The sequence below is a fragment of the Panthera pardus genome, unplaced genomic scaffold (genome assembly GCF_024362965.1).
Source record: "Panthera pardus isolate Hobbes unplaced genomic scaffold, ASM2436296v1 HiC_scaffold_15, whole genome shotgun sequence".
NCBI lineage: Eukaryota > Metazoa > Chordata > Mammalia > Carnivora > Felidae > Panthera > Panthera pardus.
Window position 1 is genome coordinate 68,677,983 of NW_026526710.1, and position 20,387 is coordinate 68,698,369.

The 20,387-nt window shown below is 39.5% G+C and overlaps 1 protein-coding gene across 34 annotated transcripts in view; it reads right to left on the reverse strand.

The window, feature by feature from the left end:
• The window catches only part of TCF4 (transcription factor 4), a 353,960-nt gene that overhangs the window by 152,926 nt on the left and 180,647 nt on the right, over nucleotides 1-20,387 (reverse strand). The window contains exon 1 of one of the 34 annotated variants that reach the window (XM_019463986.2): nucleotides 20,365-20,384. The exons of the other annotated variants lie outside the window; for them this stretch is intronic. The gene's annotated coding sequence lies outside the window, so the exon portion shown is untranslated. Of the gene's footprint in view, nucleotides 1-20,364; nucleotides 20,385-20,387 lie in introns of those variants that run through there. 34 annotated transcript variants of the gene reach the window in all.

Sequence of the window (20,387 nt, forward strand, 5' to 3'; positions counted from 1 at the left end):
GGAAGACGGGAAAGGGGACCAGGCCTCAAGAGCTGATTCATCCCTCAAGAGCATGGATCAATTCAATCTGTATTACAAAATAGTTACTTTACTCAGGTTTCTGGTCAATTTCAACATCTTTACTCCAGAAAACTAGAACCTAAACATTTTGAAAACTGAATTAATAACAACATCAGTAATAGAAATTGATGTCAGTTCTTTATCCTTGGAGTGGTGTCCATGGTGCAAATCCTCCCACTGCAGTTGATTTCAAGCTACCAATGGTTTAACAGCTAGCCTACAAAATTCCTGAATATTTGACTAGTAGCTCTCCTTCTTCATAAGATACTTGCCAGTTTCAGTTCTTAAAGACTAAATTACTTAAGGAACGATGTGCGAATTTTTAAATTCTGAAGCTATTCCTTTGATTATTAATCCTGGTATTCTGTGTGATTTCTAGAATGATGGTTTTTAATCATCTTACTTACCCTCATTTATCAACATTAAAGTTAGGTAAGCATCAATCTTAAAATATGTATGGAATCACAACAGATTCTGAATAGCTTAAGCAATCTTGGAAGAAGAAGAACAATGTTGGAGGCATCACATTTCCTGATTTCAGAATACGTTACAAAGCTATAGCAATCAAAACAATTTGGTGATGGCATTAAAACAGACACACAAACCAATGGAACAGAATAAAGAGCCCAGAAATAAACTCAAGCATATGCGGTCAAATGATACTTAGCAAGGGTGCCAAGAAGACATCATGAGGAAAGGGCATTCTTTTCAATAAATGGTGTCAGAAAAACCAGATATCCACTCACAAAAGAGTAAAACTGGACTTACATTTATACCACTCACAAAAATTAACTTGAAGTAAATTAAAGACTTATTTAAATAAGACTTGAAGACCATAAAACTCCTAGAAACACAGAACACAAGCTCCTTGACAGATATACTGGCAAAAGGACTTTTTTGGATATGGCACCAAAAGCACAGGCAACAAAAGCTTAAATAAACAAGTGGGACTACATCAAACTAAAAAGTTTCGGCACAGCAAAGGGTACCATCAACAAAATGCAAAGGCAATCTACAGAACTGGAAGAAAATATTACATTTCATAAGGAGTTAATATACAAAATATATAAGGCACTTATACAACTCAACAGCAAGAAAGCAAACAATCTGATTAAAGCAAACGGCCATAGGTATCTGAAAACGTGCTCAGCATCACTCATCATCAGAGACACACAAATCAAAACCACAATAAGAGAGCACCTCACACCTGTTAGAATGGCAAGTATAAAGAGGGCAGGAGATAGCAAATGTTGACGAGGGTGTGGAGGAAAGGGGGCCCTTGGTCACTGTTAGTGGGAATATAAACTGGTGTAGCCACTTGGGAAAACAGTATGGAGGCACCTCAGAAAATTAAATATAGCACTACCATATGACCCAGCAATCCCACTTCTGAGTATAGATTCAAAGGACACAGAATCACTATCTTAAGGAGATATCTATACTCACATGTTCATTGCAGCATTATTTGCAATAGTCCAGATAAAGTGATCATCAACAGATGAATGAATAAAGAAAATGTGGCAGGAACGCACATGCACATACACATGCGCGCGCGCACACACACACACACACACACACACTGGAATATTATTCAGCCATGAGAAAAGAAGGAAATCCTGCCATTTATGATAATATGGACAAATCTGGAGGGCATCATGCTTAGTGGAATAAGCCAGACGAAGAAAGACAAACACTATATGGTATCACTTATATGCGGAATTGTTTTTATAAAGTGCTGAACTCATAGAAACAGAGACAAGACTGGTGATTGCCAGGGGTGTGGAACGGTGGGGAGGAAATGGGGAGACATCAAAGGGCAAAACTTTCAGTTATAAGATGAGTAAGTTCTGAGAATCTAATGTACAGCATGGTTACTACAGTTAATAATACTGTATTGTTTACCTAAATTTGCTAAGCGTAGGGGTGCCTGGGTGGCTCACTCAGTTGAGCGTCATGACCTGAGCCTAAGGTCAACGGCTCATGGGTTTGAGCCCTGCATCAAGCTCTGTACTGACAGCTCACAGCCTGGAGCCTGCTTCGGGTTCTGTATCTCCCTCTTTCTCTGCCCCTCTCCTGTTTGCACTCTGTCTGTCTGTCTCAAAAATGAGTGAACATCAAAAAAACTTTTTTAAAAAAATTTGCTAAGTGTAGATCTTAAGCATTCCACCACATAAATGAAATAACTGTGAGGAGATGGTTGTTAATTAAGTCAATTATGATAAATATTTCACAATGTATATGTTTATCAAATCATCGGCTAGCTGTATATTCTAAATATATACAATTTTATTTGTCAATTATACATCAACAGAGCTGGTAAAAACAAAATTAAAAGTTATAAGGCTGGAATAATTTCAAAATTAAAGTTGTTAGCATTACAACATCTCTTTCAATGAGAGACTTGAAACAAAATCCCTTTATTTTTAAAATTGCACAGTAACTGACTAAAAATAAATAATTAAGATTCAACTCTCTTCTCATCCAATCAATTTTGAAGCAAATAGGGTGTAGTGTCTTGGGAAATCACTACTAAATTTAAAAATGTTACTCACATCAATGTTTAATAAATGAATATATATGATACTAACATGTAATGTGTTCCAAGTGTGTTGACATTTAAAGACCTTAAAGGGCTTGTGTTTTGTTTTTTGTTTTTTAAGAAAAAAAACTAAATCCAGATGCACATTTCAAAAGTGAAAACACCCCAGTGTGGAGAAATAACAAAACCAGGCCAAGACCTCAGTAAGTCACTGTAACCTCAGCTGTACCAACCATTTTTATGCTAAACTTGCTAAGGCAGCGCCAGCTTATGCTGCACCTTTGAGCTGCCTACTGCTTTGACATTCTCAACAATCGCATAATTTACCGAAAGATGATCAAATGGTGTTACTGTAGCATAGAGTGTGGTATACATTAAACTGTATATGACAAGTTTGGCTTTCGTCCCTTGTTAAATCACCTATGAATTTAAAAGCATAGCAGGCAGTAAAACAAGTATAGCATTCAGAGACACGAACCAATGGAATCCAACCACATTCACTCATATAAATAAAGTGTAACACCCAGATGTACAAGCAAAAGATACACAGAATACCCGTTATGTGGTTAATCCCATTCTCCTTACACTGTATGGAGCTTAGAGGTGAGAATGTCAAAAATGAGCATCTGGCCACCCAGGTTCTATCTAAATGGAACCCTGGGCCAGAGACTTCCTGTACCTCCATTTACTCATCCATGAAATGAGAATTTGGAATTAGAGTATCTCTAAAGCATCAACAAACTCTAAAAGTCTGTGAAAAAAATACAGTCTAAGTGATTTACTGACAGCCTTGATTAATACTGGACTAGGTGAGAATTGTTCCAGCTTGGAAATTAGCAACGACTCTTGACCTTCCTTTGGAAAAGATATCTGGCATTTCTGACTCAATGTAACTGGAGTAATTCTAGAAAAAGAAACTGCTATAAAACTGCTACAGCAGTTGTTAAATTGGTTTCAGACTATTCCTGCTACGTGAGGATGTATTAGTGTGTACTTCCCTCCTTCCTGAAACGGGCATGATGTACAGAGTTCATTGTCTATTTACCACCAAAGAAGAAAAAAAGTTGCCAATTAAATTGGCATACCATAAATTTCTGAGGTGTTAAAATGTGAAAAAATGTCTTAGAATGGACTGAATGTTGCAGCATAAGGTCTTGATACAGCTCTCCTAGTATCTTGGACAAAGCTACCATCTCCCAAGAGGAATCATAACCACGCAGGTGAGTCATCAGTCCCATTTGACTCTATCTTCTCTTCCCTACTCTCATCACCTTCATTAAACTTTTAAAAAAAGGAAAATTATTTATCATTTCTATTAAACAGAAATTAAGAAGAAAATAGTTAATGGAGGCTAACTGTATATCCCTTGACTACTTTCTGCATTTCTTATTCTTCTCAAAGGCAAGGAGTTGCTGTTGTTTTGGGAATATGTCAAGTATTTCTGAAATCTCTAAGGGCTACTGGTGGATATTCTCCTTTCTTATCACCTATTCTGATACCTCAGACACCGGGGAACTGGAAGGGATCTCAGAAACCATCTAGACCACGCCTCAGGAGAAACTGAGCCTTCAAAATGACGCTATGTACAATTGGGGGCAGGGTAAGAACTCAGTTATCTGACCCCCTGGTCTAGGAGATGCTAGACTCAAAATATTTTGCTCATTTATTTCTAACTTAGTCTAAACACAACAACCGAGAAGAAGAGTCTTTCTTGTCTTCTTAGATGAATTTTCTCCAACGAGTTTAATGGTACTAACTTTCTCTAATACTATCTCCCATTTGTATAGCATTAAAGTATAGACAGTCTGAAACAAGTTAGACAAGTTTTCTCAGATCTTCCTTTCTCACCCAGGTTCAGTGACAAAGGCTTGTTAAGTTGCAAAGAATGAATGAGGGGAACTGCATAAAGCAAGGAAAGAGTAAAAAGCAATGTATTCAATATTCCCCCATACTTTCCCTTTCTAAATGCTTTTTTAAATGAGTACAATAAAATATTTCCCTCCTGTTAAACTTAACATACCACTAAATCATTTCCAAATGTAGGAAGCATCCCTGTGGCACAGTCCAAAGCAAGCCCTGCATGTCTCCATGTTGTACCAGCTCTAATAGATGTTCAAATAAACAGAGCTGCATTGGAAGACACCATGATGAAGAAGCAAAGAATTAAACATTCAGACTCCCATGCTGACGTCTGCATAAACATTTAAACCACTTCCCCATCACAAAAGTCCAACTTGGTATCTCCAGTTTATAGGTAATGTCCTAGAAAGGCAGCCCATATTTCTATAGTGTTAGCAACACACTGCACGAAATGCAGAGGCTCTGATCTCATGGACATTCTGGAATCTGCCCCAAACAGGGCAGTGTCAAATCTGGCTTGAAAACAACAAGAGCCACACTTCATCCAAAAGCACACATATCCCAAGGACTACTGCTGTTACCCAAGTCAAATGTGCCACTGTCACCTTCAAAGAAGACACTAATGGGGAGGTCCTACAGTTGAGATATGCCCCTACTGGGTCTTTCCTGAAGATGAACCTCTCATCCTATTCCATATACTCAGATCAGCTGCCACCCCTTGGCCGATCACTACCAAGACATTTTACACTCGACTAGCCTAATTCTTCATGACACTGGATCTCATGTCTTCCTCTATCTAGAAAGACTTGTGGTCACCTCAAAAAGAGACACTTTGTTTTCTTGCCAAAATATCCCAAACCAAGATGGCCAATGGGTTAATATTCTTTTCTGAGCTCTTCAGTTATGCTCCTTCTGAGTGAGAGGGCTGGCAGGCAGGGCAACACTGTCACAGCTGCAAAGAGCTCTGCAGATGTCTCTGTTGTGTTCAGTCGCACTGAAAAGGAGAAAAGATGGCCCTCTGACAACAGACAGCTGTCAATGAGATGGCATGCTCACACTCACTAGGCCAATGAGCAGCCATGGAGGTGACAAGTGCTTGGCTAATCAGCTTGCCTATAAAATCACAGCCCTTCCCAGTGCTGCTCACGCCAGCACAAGGAGTGACAGCACGTACAGTCTTCAGCTATCCTGTTCTCAGTCTCTGTGTGTGTGTCTCACTCACTCACCCCAGTGTTATTAGTACTGTTACAAAGGCTCTGGTCAACACAACATGTGTAGAAACAAAAATGAGACTAAAAGAAACTGGAACAAGAACAGGAAGAGAAATCCCTGCAGCAAAATGACTCAAAAAGGAAGCAGCGATGTACTACCCTATTCAGGGCTAGTCTGCAACAAGACTGAATTATACTGGTATCCATTATACCTAGAGAGAAATATGTATTAGAAATGAAGAGGCAGAATGATCTACCTTTTCCCCATCCTCCATCTTGTCTTTCTCCCTTCTAGCCACCAGGGGGCAATTTGGGGATAGAGACTCATAGAGGAAGCTGAAATTCTGAGTTTTAACAAATAATTAAATATTTGAGGGAGGGGGGTTATGTTGGAGTGAATCTAAAAGTAGGGCTGAAGGGAGAAACCCAGGGGACCCAGAGAGCAGAAAAGTGCTCTTAAGCTCAAAGATATCCCCTCTAAACTAATAATTAAATGCTAAATTCACTAAGGAACTACCTTATGAGACTGACAGGTATTTTTACCCACTGATCATAAAAATCTCCCTCTCTCTCTGTCTCTGTCTCCCTCTCCCCCCTTCCTCCTCCCTGTCCCTCTCATACTTGTCTTTGGTTTTTAAAAGAGCAGCTGGTTGGAAGCAGAAGATTCAGGAAGAAAAACAGGGGAGATAACCAAAGTAGACACAGAGTCAAATCTGTGGCTGTCCACCTGCATTGCAGAAGTCAAAACACCATAAGTCCATTTTAGATAAAGATGAATTTTAACAAAACGCAGCCTCACTGAAACTGACCATAATGTAGCAAAGATCTTCCACACCCACCCTCTACCTGGCCACTTTTATGCAACTCTTCTTCTTCAGCTATCCAAACAAGAGTTCAATCTGCCTGTCATGCCTAAAATAAAACCCCCAAATGGTTTCTCTAAAATAATTGTTAAAACCATTAAAGAGTGAAAAGGAGAAGTGGAAAGAGTAGATACTGGGGATAAGCGTCCTTCAAACTTGAGAGAAAAAGTGAGACTTCAAGGCTTTTCAAGCTCTGGTTCGGTGCTCACAGCCTCGGAGGTACCCATAGTTGTCAAAGGCCGCAGAACAGGCCATCAGACCATCACTGCAGGGTGCCCCAAGTGGCAGAATGTCCACATGGCTGCTGCCTTCTAGCTCATCTCTGGAAGACAAAGCTGTCTTTCTTTGAGAGAAATGTAAGAAGCCATTCAATTTCTGTCTGAATTCATGACCAACAAGAAGGAGCAGTGCCAGGACAGAGCCTAAGACCAGCCACCACTTCTCCAACACCAACACCTTCAACCTGTTGAGTCAAACCAGAACAGCAGGCCCTGAAACTGGGTCCCTGTCCAGGGAATCCCCCTTGGCGGGGTTTAATGTCACAAGGATGCCAGGCCAATCACTGAGTTCTGAAGGACTTGGGATACTCCCTCTCCCTGCTCTGCCCGTACTCTTTGAAAGCTGTATTATCAGCCACATAGACCCTACTCATGGACACCAAAATATACCAACATCACATAGCCTTGGACACTCCAATCATTTCTGGCTCTATTCTCCAATCCACTATTCTAGCTAATGCTAAAATGGACATCTTCTGACTGAAAGCTTTTTCCCTCTTATGAGTTCTTTCCTAAACTTCAAAATCCAAGAAGCACAATTGCCATAATTTCATGGTTGAACGTCAATTTGCAACGTGTTATTTTGTAGCTTTTCCCAAATCTCATCAGCACTGAGGATTTCTAATATTGAATGTGGCCTTTCAGTTTTAGTTATGAAAGCAATGCTCATTATTAAAAAAATAAAACAATATAGGAACCTGTCAAGGGAAAGGACCAAGTATTTTGTACACATATTAAAATCAAGGAGGTCATTCCAGGCCACCCCAGTTCGTCCCCACGCCCAGCTTCGAAGCAGTGGTGGGAGCAGCTCCTGGGAATGACATGACACTCTCTTATCTCTTTCACTGGCTGGCTCTCTTTCACCTGCTTGGGAGGGGCCAGCCCTCTGCCACGCATCCTCCATTGTCCCAGAGCATTCCCAGGGAGATGGGGAGATGGGAGGTGCTTGGAACAGAGAGAACAACCACATCACAGAGGCTTGGGTGACACTGGCTTGCCACCTTGTACATGTCCCTTTAGAGCCCCTAATATCCATTTTTATGCTAGAACAGAAGAGGGAAGGAGGCAATCATTTCTACAGAGGAAGAAGTTATTATTGAGAAAAAGCCTGGGCTATAGAAATATAGCAACTGGAGGGAGTTCTGGTCACCTTGCCATCCCTCTCAAGTGAAAGTATAGTTCGGGTTCTCGTGGAATCCTGCCTTTGTTGCTCTGAGACTTTTAATCTCTAAGTTCATTTCACATTTTCTTTCTCTTGAGAACATGGGGTGTGTGTGAGCTCTTGCTCGTGGCAAGTGGACCTTCTAAGAATCACATCTATGGAAAATAGAGTATTGACTGTCCTGCTCGCCTGGCTCACAGTCTGGTTCTTACCAGAACAATGGGGGCCTTATCAGCCCTCTGGGGTGCTGAAGATAGTCAAGACTCTCTCTAGTTCCATTAGGGCTGCCTGACACCCTATCTTGCACACTTGCTTCTTAGTTATTGTAAAGCTTTTACATATTTAGGGAGCTTTTCCATCAAAATACTCTGGAATGGCTAGAGGCTCAGACGCATTAATGATATCTGCACACATGTGCTTTTTATCCAAGTTCACAGCTCCTGGTCATTGAGGGTAAACAGTGTTATCAGTGATTATTATGGATTTAGTCAAATATATTTTATTCCTGTCATTTATGAGCACTTGTGTTGGCTGGTATTTACAATGTCGGGATTCTGTCACTTTGGCAACCTTCTGAGACAACATTTTTCCAATGTTACAGTGACATTTCAAAAACTCAGTATTTACAAGCAAACTACACCCTCTGGCTCTGTGATGGTGCAATTCAGTGGTTGCTGAACAAAAAGGATATGCATCTAGAAATTTCTTCAGGAAGTACCTCCAGCTGCTACTGGCTATTACTTCATGGTCTAGGGTAGCCCTATGTTCTCTGGAAGGAAAAGCCTACAAAGACATCAAGGAAAAATGTCAATGTTACATGCTATTGAAATGTTAACCACTTAGGGTGGGTCCATACGAGTGAGGTCCGCTGTGTAAAGCTGACAAGTCTCCTAACATCTCTGACCTTCAGCTTCCCATTTTGCTATAAAGCAGCATTAGGTACTAGGTGGCATTTAAGTCCTTTCTGTGACATTCTATCCTAAGGATTTCAATAATACATACAAAAGTTAAACTCATTATCATCATTAGTTGTTGTTGTTGTTGTTTTCGTGTCCAACCTCAAGGTTAAAAGAAAAAGAATCGTGTGAGGGAAACGTGAAGAAGCAAATCATGATCTACTCAGCTCATCCACTTCTTCCTGTTTCTACCCAGCCTCTATCAGGTAAGATGTACCCAGGAGAATGAAGGAGGAAACCTGGGAGACAAGACGCAGTTGGTATTTTATTTTTAAGTTTATTTATTTCTTTTGAGGGGCAGAGAGAGAGACGGAGAGAGAGAATCCCAAGCAGGCTCCGTGCTGTCAGTGCAGAGCCCGATGTGGGGCTCAAACCCACAAACCATGAGATTATGACCTGAGCCAGAATCAAGAGTCAGATGCTTAACTGACTGAGCCACCCAGGTGCCCCGAGACACAGCTGGTATTGTACTTCACCCATGGGCTTCAAGGCCTCACCATGCTTAGGCAGCTTGTGGCCTTTCTACCAGTGGAGTAGAGTTACTACCACTGACCGGCAACTGATGCTGTAGGGAATATGTACCACGTTGTGTGCAATTTGTAGTTACTTACGAGAAACATTCAAAATACATACTCTCTTTCGTGGCCTCTAAAGGCAATGCTCTAGATATACAGACTGCCAGGTTCATCATAGCCTCCTTAGAAATGCGGTCTTACTGACAGAGGTCCCAGTGCACTAAGCTAGATGATACCTAAGTTAACAGTGAAAAGAGAGGGGAACCATCTACGAGAAGACTCTGTGGGCCATTTGCTCTGACAAAAAGTGTCACCAACTTTATCCAGAAATAAAGAAGTGATAGGGAAAATGATAAATCAGGAGCCAAAGGACTTTGCCCCCTAGTCCCATCTCTGCCACCTGCTATTAATAGTGACAAAACTTCTCTGAGTGCTTCTGTTTTGTTATCAATGGGGATTGAAAATAGTCCCTACCTCACTGGGGTCACCAGCATGATTAATCTAAGACAAGAAATTTGCATGAAAGTGCTTAAATACGTCATTTGCTCACAGTTATATGATTCATTACCATTGTTGGTGCATTTATTCATTTACTTATCCATCCAATGACATTTGAGCAAACACTCACTGAGTGTCCTCTGTTAGGCACCAGGGATGGAGATGTCGGGCCTGCTCCCTGGCATTTTCTGGCTGTGGGGAGTGTGACAACTGTCAGGAGCAGTGGCACCTGTGTACAGAAGAGAGCCCCTCATTGTGGCCTGGGTGTAACAGTGAGGGTCCCTGGAAGAAACAAGGCATGAACTGAATCTTGGATAAAGAGTGTGAGTCACCTGGTAAAATGAATGTAAGGGGAGAAGGAGAAAGAGGATGAAGATATTCCAGGCCAATGGAAGCACTCTTGTAAAGACAGAGACAATTATGAAAGAGCCCTTAAGGGAACTACAAACAGCTCAGTATGGCTGGAACAGATGTGAGTGAGTGTGTAGGACAAGTCTGGAGGCCAGGACCAGGCTATCAAGAGTCTGTACATCATGGTAAGGATGGGCCTCTGAAGCCATGAAAGGAGGCTAAGCAAGGGCATAACAGCATCAGGATTTTGCGCAGAAAAGCACTTCAGCCGCCATGTGAGAGAGAAGGTGGGGACAGAGGAAACTAGAGCAGTAGAGAGAGCAGCAGTGGTGACTGCGAGAGTGGGGGGGGGGGGGGGGGGGCTGATGTATTGGTAGAGGAAGCCGAGTCCATGAAGTCTGAAAACTGAGGGCTTCTGGGGGTGAGGGAGACAAACCAGTATCAGATGGCATCTGGAGGCCAGTCACCAAGCGAACACAGATGGAAGGACTAATCTTGAGGGGGAAATTCCATCACTAAAATTCAAGGTCAAAAGCACAAAACCTTAGTTGCCAAATTTTACTCTATCTCCTTGAAAAATATACCTAAATAAATGTAAGAATATGAAATTTGGAAAGTAATGAGTTAGAGCCTCCAATTAGATGACTGTACTATTAGCTCAAACCCTCTACCAGGGTAGTGATATCATGATCTTCAGGGGGTGGGATGGGGAGAAATAGGGTGCTATTTCATAATACATATTTACTGAACACCCAAATGAAGGTATGGTAGAATATATTATTGTTGAATGTTCTGGAATGTTCTGATTGCTGGTTGAGGTTCTACAGAGCTGATTTAGTATGTCTCCATTCTGTTTCTAAAGCAGTAGCTACAAATACCTAGAACACAGGTAAAATTATTTGCACCAGGTAACTAAGGGAGACCTATTGAATAGAACTCCATAGGAGCCTCCAATCTTGGCATCTGAGTTTTTGAAGGTACACTATGAAATTTAGGAAACAATGTAGTTACTTAGGATACAATGAGAAGAAAAATCTGCTTTGTAATGAGGTATGAAATAGAGACAGTCTGGACTCTAGGAATGATAGGATGTATGTGTTACCTGCAAAAGGGAATAGAGAACAAGTTCTCCTAGAAATAAATCCAAGTATAGTTCCTTCTTCCACGTATAAGACCTTAAACTTAAATATTCTTACCAGAATATGACACCCAGGACTTGTGCTCTAGAAACAAATTGAAGCAAATCTTACTTAGTAACTAAGTGTCAACAGGACTGAGAACAGATCTACATTAGTGATTTCTCTTTGGTTGAGACAGTTAAATGGTAGAGACGCAGAAAGACTCCTTGAGGGACAATGTCAGAGTAGTAGCAGCTGTTGACATTCTTCTTTGCCACATGTCATTGTCCACAGCAGATCTTTTACCACTGTCGATGTTGTGTTGTACCGGTCACTCTACACATGACAGTTCTGAGTTGCAGAGCTCAGTGAGAGAAACAGATCAAAAGCACTGGCAATAGGTATTTCTACAGAAGGTAATCACATCCAGGAGAAGAAATTTCTGTTGATGGGGCTTCCAAGGAATAGGATGGCCTGAATTAAGCAGTATTCCCCCACATGTGCATGAGTTTTGTTCAAAAAATTTATTTAGAATGTATAATGTATTTTTCTATAACACAAACAAACTCACAAAGTTGAAATCCTTCTAAGATCTTGAATTCTGATTCTCTTGGGGTTTGGGATCCTAGTTGTCAGCAATGACCCTATCTAGGACTCGGCTTTTTTTTTTTTTTTTTTTAAAGTAATCTCCACGCCCAACGTGGAGCTTGAACTCACAACCCTGAGATCAAGAAACAGAATGCTCTACCAACTGAGCTAGCCAAGTGCCCCTAGGACTTGGCCTTTTATCCCCACTAGACTCTGAATCTCTGTGAACTGTGAGAGGGGCAGAAAATACCCTAGTTGATCAGAGACCGAGAATAATCTCATGGGCACAGGCAACCCCAGTGGAACTAAATGACCAACAGTTTTAATCAACAGTCTTGATTATTAAAAAAGAAAATCCATCATTTAAACTAAATGCGACTATTTTTAATCCTGACTGGTGATCAATAAGGCAACCTGATTTCCTACCTACACTGGGGCAACAATCACAACTATTTAGCTGTGACTTTTTCCTATGGAACCAGCCACTTTCCAACTGCCATCAGAGGATCTATTTCGTAAGTGTACTCACTTGGGGAACAGGCACCCATGTCTCATTCCCTCAGTCCATTCACACACTGCCCTTTGAATAGCACAAAACATTCTTTCTTTCTAAGGAACTATGCGATGGGGAACCTTCACATCCTCCTAAAAGGGTACACAGTTTTCTTCCTGTTCATATAGTGGCCATCTAGTCCTTGGAATTTTCTCTGACAATAGGAAGCAAGCTCATAAACTTTTCTTCTTAACTAAATCACTGTACTTGTGGCATGATTAATTTACTATGAATAATTATACAGACACCCTAACATACTTGTTTTATTCCTGTATGAATAAAAATTTATTTTATAGACATTTATTATTGACCCATTCTTCAAAAAAAAAAAGTAAATATTAAGGTAAGGAATCTAATCATCTATGTATGCTTTGTATGACCTCTTAACTCATTCTTTCTTCATATTACCTCCTTTTCTGCCATTATGGTGATCAAATGGATCTCAAAACAGATTGTAAAAATCTCTATCAAAGCACAAGATGAGTTCATATTTTAACCCTGATTTTTTAACCTTTATGTCTATTTAATAATCACTTAAAAATTAAAGCTGCATGCTGGGTCCTTTCCCTTTGACTTTATTTATCCTGTGTTTACTGCAGCGAGGCTCTCAGTGTTTCCTTCATACAACTTGCATGGTATTTTTTTTTTATATGTGGAGATGAGGTGGAAAAGGAAAACAAAAGTGAGAATAGATGAAAGTGACTTATTATCAAAGAATGAGAAAAATGAGCCACTTGGCTAAATAAAAATAACATATTTAGTGATTTGTAATATAAGAATAAAATGAACTCACTGGGTCTCAGGAGGTCTGCAATATGATCTTTGCAAAAGGTAGCTTGCCAATTTAATTGAGGTAGGAGTTATTTAATTTTTTTACAGGTATAGTTTTCAATAAAACTACATATGCCTATAATACTGCGATGGCAGATGTGTCTCGATTATTAGAGGTGGGCTCAAGGGAATACATACAATGGATCTTGAAATCTGCAAGCAGCTGTTGGGGGGGGCTGAAATGATGGGGGAGGGCATTGTACCACACACACATGTTCCTTAAGTGCAGCAATGTTTTGTTATTTTACTGCAGGTGTATTACAAAGATGAAATTTAATAACTTACTGTATACAATACCAATAAAACTGAAAAGATTCAGTGCCCTGCTGTTCATTATCACTGTACAAATGAGCTCAGATTATTCCGTGTGCATGCACAGTCAGACCCCGATACACAGGTACCCCCACATCTAGAGCTCTAGAGAATGGTCACTGCTTGAAAAGCTCAATGATATTCCTCCTAATTACTTTCTTATCACTGAAGTGTCATTGTCCCAAATTTACACAAATGTGGCTTTGAGGTAGGTTGAAAATAAGATGTATCTAGCGTTTTTTTTTTTAAATGTCATAGAAAGCCTTCACTAGAAGATGTCTTTTGAAAGGAGAGAGTAATGAAATCAACGGTTACATAGATTTCATTAAGTTACCATAAGAATTAAACAGTGATGACATATTCTATTTAACAAAATCTGGGGAAGTGCCAGGCCAAGAATGCTATCCCACCAAAACTGGACTTCTCCCTTTATTAAGTACAAAAATAAGTGCCATACTATGAAAAAAACATTTATGCACTAGAAATCCTAAAGCAAATGCAACTATGTATTCTTGCCGGTTTTCTTCTCCCAAGAAACTACTTCTGTTGGATAATAAATAACACACTGAACATAAAAGGTCCAGGCTTTAGGAAGCTCAGTTTAGTTTATCTGTGAGTGAAAGTATATGTAAAGAAATCCACATAAACATCCAGAACACAGACACCCAATTTTTCAAAGGATGAGGCTCAGTTCTAAGCAGGTTACCGTATCAGGTCCGGCAGCAGACTCGGTATCTATTCCTTTCTAAAGTATTTATTTCTAAAAAGATTATGGGGTTTTGTTGGGATCTTGCAGTGTTCCCACTATTTTAACTTGGGGGTCTTCCATTCTAAGAGTTCCAGAAGATACCTCCTTAGTGATGAAACCATTTCAAGCATGCTCATAAAGGAATAAATATTTCTGCCATTTTATATTGAAAAGTTTTCCTGACACGGCATTGGGAGTATACTTCCTTCCTTCTGGAAAGAAGCTTTAGGGCTATCCCGATTTCTATACTATAGGCAGGCTCATTTCAACATTAACTTTTATCAAGTACACGTCAGTGTGAAACCAATTGTTTAGTCACTAATTGATTTTCCCCTTTCTCTTTACATATAAAACATATAAAGATGAACTGAGTTCCTAATTGCTAGTGGTTATTAAAACCTCCCAAATACGTCTTACAGGAAAAGAGAAGTTAATCCCAAGATTCTAGTGAAATTTCCATTTGGATACCAGGACTCCTTTTTCTTTTTTTCTTTTTGGTGTCCCATAAATCATCTCAAAGCAATTTCATTTTTTTCATGCACTCACTGTCCTGAACTGTTGTATAAAACTTGCCTGTGCTTCTAACACATATATGTCATTTCATGTATTTCACAAGTGAGTTAAATGCCATAATCGAAAAATTATGGGGTCACATTTAAGAGCCTGAGAAAGGTATGGTTTTAGAATTTGACTCTATGTAGTTCTTGTATTTTTGGAAAACTAGTTTGCTCTATGAAGAATCCAAATTCATGTAATAGCGAACCATATTCTGCCTGCATTGCACAAAAAGCAAGGCCCAAATATAATCTATACATTTTTAAGAAAGTGTTCATGCTGTTGCTAAAATGTGAATTGGCATATTCTACCCCAGCCTTTTCACAGGGAAGCTTTATTGGTTTTAATGAAATTACACATGCTAATTCTGAAATTACAGAATGGATCATGCATATAGACACAGGCGGTTTACTTAAAAATAAGAACAACCAAAAAGGGCCAGGCAGTCAGGAGCCATGTGGTCCCCCCCCCCCCCCCCCCACCGCCAACCTCCCGCCAAGGGCACAGAGTTCTAGCACATCCTTAACAGACCTGAGTGAAGCTACTATTCTAGGCACCATGTTAGGCCCAGACTCTCCAGTGGGCCTGGTACCTACCAAAAGTGGTTTTCCAGATGGGCTGCAATATGGATCTTTGAGCCTAGAAACCTCGTCATAGGTGGGGCAGCAGGGAACCCACACTGGAAAAGCACTGGCTTTAAAACCAGTTATTTCAGAGTTCAGAATCTGGCTCTGAAGCTCACTTGGGGTGTGACCTTAGTCCTGCTTGCTCTACTTCTCTGGGCTTCACTTTCTTAATCATTAAATGAGGACAATAACAATCAGCATAAAAGTTTCTACTGGCACCTAATATTACTTCCCAGGCTTCCTCTAGATTGAGCTCGGACTAACTTTTAGAGATCCATTCATTTTGACATCCACTCATCAGCCACATCCGGGTTGTGCAAGGACTGGGGAGGGACCAGACCCACTATCTCAGTGACCATCACCGAGACAACTTTGAGAATCACAGCTGCCTATCGGACTCAGTCGGTCAGCCACTGACAGTCAGTCTTGTGAGGTCTTTAAGAATAATTACTGGAGTATAGAGGGGACAATGTGAGAATCTAGAGAAACTCCACTGCTTATAAGATTCATCTAAGAGCGAGTGATATAGACATTGTCATAAGGTCTAAAATTTCAGCAAAATGCTAGAGTTTAGTTTGCAAGGAAACATACTTGCCTTATTCTTCTTGCAATTAAAGCTTTTCTGACCATTACCCTGAGCCACAACAGTTTTTTTTTTTAACCAATATACCTTAAGAGACTTTAAAAATGCTTTAATGCTTCCAGTTCCCTCCAGTACCATATTTAATACAAGGATTATTAGCATTAAACTTGTATATGTATGAAATATTTAAATTACCAGTGCTAAAATACGAGCAATGAAAGAAAGCTTTTTACAGAAGAATATCAGCTATAAATTAAGATGAAATGATGTTTTTTTTTAATCACTACTTCAAAAGCAAGCATCATCAATGTATGCTAAAACCATCAAGCCTAAGAGTACTGAGGAAATGGAATATCTGCCCAGTGCGAAAGTAACAACACAACAACTGTTTACTGATTGCAAGAAGAGAAAGATTTCTTTACAAGAGAAAGAATCTGGGGGTCCCCACTTTCACCAAGTGATTAAAGTCAGCATCATCAGTAGCAGCATAACTTGACATTATATGCCTCCGAATGGAATATAATATGAAGCACATAGCATCATCTATGACATACTCGGGCCCAAAATGTGTAGCATCCATATGAATAAACCTTTAGACATAATTTCCAATCTATAGGTAAGACAAGTGATAGATAACAAATTAAACAGTACCACAAAGAAATAAGCTGACAATTCTAGATAGGGGAATATTTTTCAAGACAACTGGCCTGATTTCTTTAAAGTAAATATTTTTTTTTAATTACAGGAATTGTTCTAGTTTAAAAGAAATTATAAAGAGACAACAGAAACCAAATACCACGCATGAATGCGATGACTGAAAAAAAAAAAGCTACTGAGGACATTTTCATGGGAGGACATTTTAAGAAATGTGAATACAAATAGGGTATTAGATTGGGAAATTATTATTATTTTCTTTAGAAGTGATAATAGTATTTTATTTCAATGGCTAAGTGTTTTTAATTTTAAAAGACGTGAAAAATCTAGGGGTGAAATCTTATTAGGTCTGCCACTTAACAATGGTTCACTGAAAAATGTACATGTACATTTATCTACATGAAGCAAATATAATAAATATTAGCAACTGTTTAATATAAGTGGTGGGTATACGACACTTCATTTTATTGTTTTTTCAACTTTTCTAAGTATTTGGAAATTTATGCTACGTAAGATGTCTAAACATTTTTTTAATTAAATAAATGGAGCTTGATGGTCTCTGTTCAGAAAGCTGCTATGGGGGTTGAAGGGAAAACATGTAAGAGCCTCCCCTTGTTTTTTTCCATAGTACCTAACACACAGGTAGAGGGCCAATAAATATCTGCTCACCAATGCGATGAAAGAATGTCTCCATTCTCCCCTTTGGTGAGTTTTGGGATGGCTGGTGTTGGGTGAGAGGTCCACCCATTAACAATGCCCCCAAAACAAACAAGCTGCTGCGTGAACAGCTGCCTGGGGCACAGTCGCGATGGCACACACGCGGTAAACTCGGGCCCTGTGATGTCTGAAGTCATCACGATTATAAATACTGTGCCCCACTGTCCTCACTGGCATACTCCAAAAGGATGGGACTGGATTCTCACCTTTGGTTCCAATAACATGCCCACCGGAAACCCAGAACATAGAATTCTCTCATCATCTCCTTTGAGAACGTTCAGCCTAGAACAGTGAGACCAGCACGGGGCCAGTACCCGGCGCCCTGTAAGTGACGAGTGACTTTCCACGCTATGACCTGTGTGTCATTCCGGGGTCTGCACAGCACATTAGAAGGGCAGACTTCCAAAGGACTTTCTTTGAGACAGTATGGATTTTCTCATTTTTGTAGGCATGAAAACAATGCTAACTAATGGTTCCCATACATTGCTATTCTGACTTCCCGGTCTCAAAATGTGATGCTGGGGCCACAAACCTTAGGTTATCACAATTCTCACCCTGCTAGGCACAGAGTACACATAGTGCAAGATAAAGCCAACGTGGCCCCTGCCTTGTAGGAGTTTACAGAATCTCGCCGGAAATCAGCATTCAACAATCCAAGAGGCGCTATGGAAGGGAAGCATAAGGCAATACACAGGCACAGTACGTGGGCGGTAGAGGGTCCTCGGAAGAATGCATTGGACCCAGACTGATTTACTGTCCACTGTGAACAAACATTTAAGTGTAATGTCAAAGTAAAAAACAAGATGCATTTCTGCTTCCACAAGATCCAAGTAGCCATTTTTTTTTTAAGAACAAAGGATTTCATGCCTTTTTTGCTTCCATGCTTCCTATTTTGACTTTAGATAAGGAAAACTTAAAGGGGCCAAAAGTTTTCGAATTAAGTCACTTGTAATTCTGTCTGTATCAAAAATAAAAATAATCAAAAGAAAAACAATCAGTTCATAAATGTGTAATTCGTTTCAGAACCAACTATAATGTTTAATTTCAATGAATCAAAAATGAAGTTTATGAGCAAGTCAAAAATCATATAGAGAAGATCCATTTTCTATAGTTTCAAAGTTTCTGGAATTTAACAGAAGTATCTGAGATTATGCCTAATTCTTAAATCCCGTTGGTTTTAAGGTCTCAACATCAAATAACTTTATCAGCATAGTCCTATTTGATTACTTGCTGAGAAAGAAAAAGAATGCAGTTGAGGTTAGAGCCTTGGACTTCACTAGAGAAAACAAGATATGGGCTGGGACATTCACAGTTGCAGAATTTTGTATAAAGACATCAAGGCGTCCTCCTGATTTTCAGTAAATCACTAATTCTCACTGCCTTTTAAATGAAGTTTTTATGCAGTTTATATCCATGTCTTGAATAATCAAATTAAGGCAAAAAGTCTAAAAGCTCTTTCAAGGTCACTGGCAATACCAGTTTTTGAACACATCTTTAAAATACAGTACATTCCTCTAGAACATTCTAGGAAACCATCAAACCTAGCTACACAGTACATCACCTGGGAACTGTCAGAAAAGCAAAGGCCCAACTCATAAGATTCTAATTTAATTGGTCTCAGATAGGGCCCAGCTTTCCATATAGTACACACACACACACACACACACACACACACACACACACACCACAAAACTTGCCCAGGAGATACTAATAATGAAACGATTGCTGTAGACCTGGTCTATATCCCAAAAAAGAAAAGACAAGCAATTCCTGATAATCCATCCTGAACTTTCATTTAAGGAGAAAACTTCTGCCTTAATAACAATCACTTGTGTTGACATCATCATTCCATTCAAAAACAGAAGATCTCGGCAAGATTAAAAAGTTTGCATTCACCAAACATCCTATTCAAAGCAGCAAAAGAGGCCAAAAGCAAATGACATTGTTTTTTTTTTCCTTTTGTGATCTTCAATGATGCCCATTAGGTATTAGTTATTGGTTACCGGATAGAGGTTGGACTATCTTGCGAAAAACTTCATTTCCGCTCATTTTCATTTCTGTCAGACTTTCCATTATAAATTTTATTTTCTCTCAGTAAAAGTAGTATGAGGTTGCAATTTGGCAAGAACATTTTAAGCCTGGGTGTGATTTCCGTACCCCAATTTGATTTAAATTAGTTTTGCCATATTTAGTGAGGACTAAAAAAAAGTCCATTTGGCCGCTTTGCTTTTGCCTATTGGTTCATTATCTACACAGTTTCAAAAGTCTGAAAAAGTTACCATGTTTATTTCTGATAATTTTACGTGGAAATGCATTAATGAATTCATATTACTATTTTTAATGAAAACAACTTAAAAAGAACCTGCCAGCTTTTGTTTTTTTGGCTAAAATATCTACTCTTCAAAAAGCCACATGTTTTTCACTATTCATGTTAAATCCTCAAGAGGGACATCACAGATACGTGTAATATCTTTTTAACCTGATGCATTTTCGAAATACCATACACTTCAAAATAATAATTTATTTCTCCAGGACAGCATTTTGCTACCTGTTGCTTACCACCGCTATTTCTCTACACCAGACAAAAGGCTATTTGGGACTGGAATAAGCATGTTCCCATGTAACAGTGCTCAATCCTCTAAGTCCACAGGATACATTGTTATAATATGATAAAGCTGCTTTTGGAGCTCCTCAGGGCATATACCATCTATAGGATTTCCACCCAGCATCTCCATAATGTAGTAAACAGGAGAAAACAAAAGCTTTCTCTCCAGGAAGCCACTCACCTTACCACACAGTGGGGAATCAT